Source organism: Myotis lucifugus, unplaced genomic scaffold (genome assembly GCF_000147115.1).
Source record: "Myotis lucifugus unplaced genomic scaffold, Myoluc2.0 scaffold_7662, whole genome shotgun sequence".
NCBI lineage: Eukaryota > Metazoa > Chordata > Mammalia > Chiroptera > Vespertilionidae > Myotis > Myotis lucifugus.
The window spans coordinates 176-5879 of NW_005878710.1; the positions used below are offsets into that span (position 1 = coordinate 176).

At 37.6% G+C, this 5704-nt stretch overlaps 1 non-coding gene across 1 annotated transcript; it reads right to left on the reverse strand.

Annotated features, from left to right (window-relative positions):
- Positions 1 to 3606: 3606 nt before the first annotated feature.
- LOC111824812 lies at positions 3607 to 3712 on the reverse strand. The gene has a single exon (XR_002827887.1). It is a non-coding gene; the product is annotated as a U6 spliceosomal RNA (small nuclear RNA).
- Between the last annotated feature and the right edge of the window lie 1992 nt (positions 3713 to 5704).

Genomic DNA, 5704 nt, shown 5'->3' on the forward strand with positions numbered 1-5704 from the left:
TCACATTGACTTCAGTGTTTAGTAAACAGAGGACTCGGTGGAGCCCACCTGGACTTCTGTCCCACAGAACTGTGAAGTAATAAATGAGTGTTTGCTATAAGCTACTAGGTTTGTGGTGACTTATCATGATAGTACTAGAAAACTTGGTTCTGAGGAAATTTTATTACTTCTACAAAAGAGCCACAGGACCAAATTGTGTCTCTTCTTTCTTTGAATGTTGCTGTCTGAACTTAATGGCTACAGCTGACTTGTAGATGTGCATGATTATGTCGATGGCGTTCCTAAAAGTAAATCACCCTGACAATCATAGACTAACCCCTACTAGGACATAAGCAGATTTAAAGATGGAACAAAGCTAAGTCTTCATGCCAGTAAAGAGACTAATCCTGCGGTCCACTCTACCTCTGGAATTACTGATATGTGCGATAATAAATTTCTTTATTGTTTAAACCAATTTGAGTCAGGGTTTCTGTTACAGACAAATATTTTAATTAAATATTTTAACTGATAGGCTTATTTGACATAAAGCTGAAGACAGTCCCTGATTTATAATTGTTTGACTTAGGATTTTTTGACTTTATACTAGTGCTAAAGCAATATGCATTTAGAAGAAACTTTAATTTGAATTTTAATCATTTCCTGGGCTAACGATATGCAGTATGATATCTCTCTTGCTGGGCAGCGGCTTAAAGACACAGCTCCCAGTCAGCCACGCAATCATGAGAGTAAACAACCAATACTCTACAGCAGTGGTTCTCAACCTTCCTAATGCCGCGACCCTTTAATACAGTTCCTCATGTTGTGGTGACCCCCAACCATAAAATTATTTTCGTTGCTACTTCATAACTGTAATTTTGCTACTGTCATAATGTAAACATCTGATATGCAGGATGTATTTTCATTGTTACAAATTGAACATAATTAAAGCATAGTGATTAATCACAAAAACAATATGTAATTATATATGTGTTTTCCGATGGTCTTAGGCGACCCCTGTGAAAGGGTCGTTCGACCCCCAAAGGGTTCGGGACCCACAGGTTGAGAACTGCTGCTCTACAGTGTTCTGTGTTGCCAGAGATTTTTGGATATTGTATTATTTGGATATTGTATTGTTTGGATATTGTATTATTTGGATATTGTATTATATGTTTTCCTATCCCATCATGTCTACAAAATGCCTGCCTGTGTATCCTGTTTCTGGTGAGGAGGAAGGCAATTACTCGTGAGATTAAACTCAAGATAACTGCTCAACTGTAGGCTAATGTAAGTGTTCTGAGCACTTTAAGATAAGCTAGGCTCAGCTATGATGTTTAGTAGGTTGGGTGTATTAAAAGCATTTCTAAACTTATGATATTTTCAACTTGTGATGGGTTTATTAGGACATAGCTTCAATCTTAAAATGAGGAGCATCTGTAATATAGTTATATCTAGAGATACATAAAAGAATATTGGACATTGAAATGAGAAACTTGAGATAACATATCTACCTACAGTTGTATATTTATTTAATTTCTCATACATTTAAAAAGTATCTAATTTTCTTCCCTTTTTAATCCACATATCTAATGAAATAGAAAAAAATTCAAAAGAATAAGATTATGTGGAAGCTATCTCTAACATGAAAAAATCTGCCTAATACTAATACATATGGTTGAGAAATTTAAAGTTTGGGCAATAAAATGATTATTTTCACAGTTTAAAATGCCAACACATCACCAATACTTGAGAATTGGTATCTAGTTAGTTATGTAAGTATGAATTCAGGAGAGATAATGGTTGATATAGAGATTTAAAGGTCAGCATACAAGAGGTAATTAAAACCACTTTAATGTTTATCCAACATGAGGGACAAAGAGAGAAAAGCAGGACCTGTAGACAGGAAGACACTCAGAAACAACCAAAATTAAAGATTTATAGGCAAAAGAGGAGGGGCCTGTGAAGGAAAAATAACAAAATTGGTTAGGCATATGTGATTAGAATCAGAATAAATAATGTCAAGGTCACAGAGGATAGAGTTTTGAAAAATGCCTGTGCAACAATCAGAAATAGCTGAGAGATTCAGTAAAATCAAAAAGGATTCACTGAATATCATAATTATAGTGCATTATTTTATTTCAGTAAAGATAATTTCATTCATGGGGTGAAGGAAGTAAAGGATAGGCAGAAGCCAGATTGTTGTGGGTTGGGCAGTGGGAGGGACATTTTATCTTCTGAGACAGGAGAGAAAGAAAATAAAGATGAATGCAGATGTTTATCACAATGGAAATAACGCAAATGTGGGCACATGGAAATAATACAATAGCAGGATACCTAAGCTCAAATGGAGAACTTACAAGGAGTAGTAATGCTTAAGAGATTTCCTAAAACACCATCTCACACAATCAGAATAGCTATTGATGTCCTGGAAATGCCACCAACCCCAAATGCAGTGATAAGAAAATACTAATTTACTTACCTACAATTGTCAGTACAGAGTGTTACAGTGAGTGATCTCATGAGAATTGGGTTGTTGGGTAAATAAGATTGTCCTTAAAGAGTTAAACTATGTACTTACTTATAATTGATTTATTGGCAGTCACCAGAAAGACAGAATTCCTGCCAAGTCTGTAATTTTTGACTATACTTTATTAAATATATTAATATAGCTAATGAAAGAATATATCCTAATTGATCAATGACATATAAGTCTTGAGGCAGGGAGGATAAACATAAAGATTGTCAGGCATATGGAAGAATTTGTTAATGTTCTATAATTTTTTTCATTTCTATCTGTTTTGTTTTCTCAACCATGTTATCAAGTTCTTTCTTGTCAGGGACTTATAATAAGACTTAGAGGCCCAGCGCATGAAATCGTGCACATGTAGAGTCCCTAGGCCTAGCCTGCCATCAGGGCCCACAACACTCCGCAACGCTGCTCGCCACCACCTCGGGACACTCAGTGATGCTGCTGCCGCCCCAGGACACTCTGTGATGCTGTTCGCCCCTGCCCCAGAACGCTCCATGACACTGATGCCACTCTGGGACACTCGGCGATGCTGCCGCTGCCCCACGAGTCCAATCCCCAGTCCCGCCCCACCACTCCCTGTTCACCATGGCTCCTTGTTAGCCATGCTGCGATCAGAGCCTGCAGGATGGGAGTGGGGGGAGGGACAAGAGGTGGTCAATGAACCTCATGGCGACTGGTTGAGCAGTTGTTTCAGTCATTATGCTTATGGTCTGGCCTTTTATTATATAGGATTTTGCTTATCTACTCATCAGTTGATGGACACAGGTTGCTTCCATGTTTTAGTTACTGTGAATAATGCTGCTATAAACATAGGTATACAAATATCTCTTTGAGACTCTGCTTTCCATTGTAGGCAGTATGTACCTTAAATCATATTGTAATTTTAATTTTTTGAGGAACCACCATAATGTTGTCCACAGTGGCTGTATTATTGATTCCCACCAACAGTACAGAAGGTTTCAAATTCTCCATATCCTAACCCTTCAAAATGGGTGTGAGATAGATCTCATTGTAGTTTTGATTTATATCTCTAATTATTAGTAATGCTGAGGATCTTTTCATATGTTTATTGGTGTTATGTATTTCCCTTTTTTGTTTTTTCTTGTATGGAACGCTTCATGAATTTGTGTGTCATTCTTGCACAAGGCCATGCTAGTCCTCTTTGTATCATTTCAATTTTAGTGCATGAGTTGCTGAGTCAAGCACTGTGCATTTTTCTTGGAGAAATGTTTATTTGAGTCCTTGCCCATTTTTTAATTAGGTTGTTTGGCTTTTTATTGTTTAGTTTTAGAATTTCTCTGTATGTTCTGGATATTAATCCCTTATCAGATATATGGTTTGCAAATATTTCTCCCATTCTGTGGATTGCCTTTTAACCCTGTTAATAGTGTCTTTTGATGCACAATTTTTTAAATTTTCATAAAATCCAGTATGTCTATTACTTATTTTTGTTTCCTCTGCCTTTGATGTCATCCAAAAAATCAATACCAAATCCAATGTCATGAAACTTTTGTCATTTTTTTTAAAGATTTTTATTGTTTTAAGTCTTACATTTAGGTCTTTGATCCAGTTTAGTTAAGTTTTATATATGGTGTTAGATAGGATCCAACTTTATTATTTTCCATGTGAATATTCTGTTTTCCCAGCCTCATTTGTTGAAAAAACTGTTCTTTCCCTATTAAAGATTTTGGTACTCTTGTCAAAAATCATTTGACCATATTAGAGAGGGTTTATTTCTGGGCTCTCTATTCTTTTTCATTGATCAATATGTCTGTCTTGACACCTGTACCACACTGTTTTGATTACTGCTACTATATAATAAGTTTTGAAATCAGAAGCTGTGAGTCCTCTAGCTTTGTTCTTCTTTTTTCAAAATTATTTTGACTATTTGGAGTACCTTGAGAGTTTATATAAATATTAGAGGCCCGGTGCATGAAATTCGTACACTCAGCGGGGTGGTGCCTCAGCCCAGCCTGCACCCTCTTCCAGTCCGGGAGCCTTGGGGGATGTCTGGGGGGAGCAGGCCTAAGCTGGCAGTCGGACATCTTTAGCACTGCTGTGGAGGCAGGGAGAGGCTCCCCGCCACCACCACTGTGCTGGCTAGCTATGAGCCGGCTTCTTGGCTGAGCAGCGCTCCCCCCATGGGATCAGGCAGAAACTGGCTCTCCGACATCCCCAAGGGGTCCCGGATTGCAAGAGGGCACAGGACAGGCCGAGGGACCCCACCAGTGCATGATCGGGGCCAGGGAGAGATGTGGGAGGTTGGTCAGCTGGGGAGGGACTGTAGGAGGGCTCCAGGATGTGTCCATCCTGTTTCACTCAGTCCCAATTGGCCAGACCCCAGCAGCAAGCTAACCTACCGGTCAGAGTGTCTGTCCCCTGGTGGTCAGTGCATGTCATAGTGACTGGTCGACCAGTCGACTGTCTACCCCCTGTTTGTCAGTGCATGTCATAATGAGCAGTTGAGCAGCCTTAGCATACCATTAGCATGTTACCCTTTGATTGGTTGAACAGCTGACCAGTCAACTGGACACTTAGCATATTAGGCTTTTATTATATAGGATTAGAATGAGTTTTTCTAAATCTGCAAAAAACATTGCTAGGAATTTGAAAGGGATTCATTTGAGTCTATAAATTGCTTTGGGTAGTATTAACTTCTTCACAATAGACATATAATCCATGAACATGCAATGTATTTCCATGTATTTATGTCTTCTCTAGTTTCTTTCAGTAATGTTTTGGAGTTTTTATTGTTCAAATCTTTCATCCTTTTAGTTAATTTCTAAGTCTTTTATTCTTCTTTATGATATTGGAAATGGAATTGTTCTTGAAATTTCATTTTCAAATTGTTCATTGTTAGCGTATAGAAATGCAACTGATTTTTGTGTTGATGTTGTATCCTACTACTTTGCTGAATTCATTTATTAAAACAGGTTTGTTTGTGTGTGAAATGTTCAGAATTTTCTACATATAAGATCACACAATCTACAAACAGAGGTAATTTTACTCCTTCCTTTCCAATTTGGTTGTCTCTTATTTCTTTTTCTGGCCTAATTGCTCTGGCTAGCACTTTCAGTACAATTAGTGATAGTTTTAAAGAATTGTTGTAACTTCATACATTTTGTGACTTCATAAATTTCCCATTGCTTAGTATAAGGCTTAAGTTGGATTTTGTTTCCTGTTTTGTTTTTCAATTTT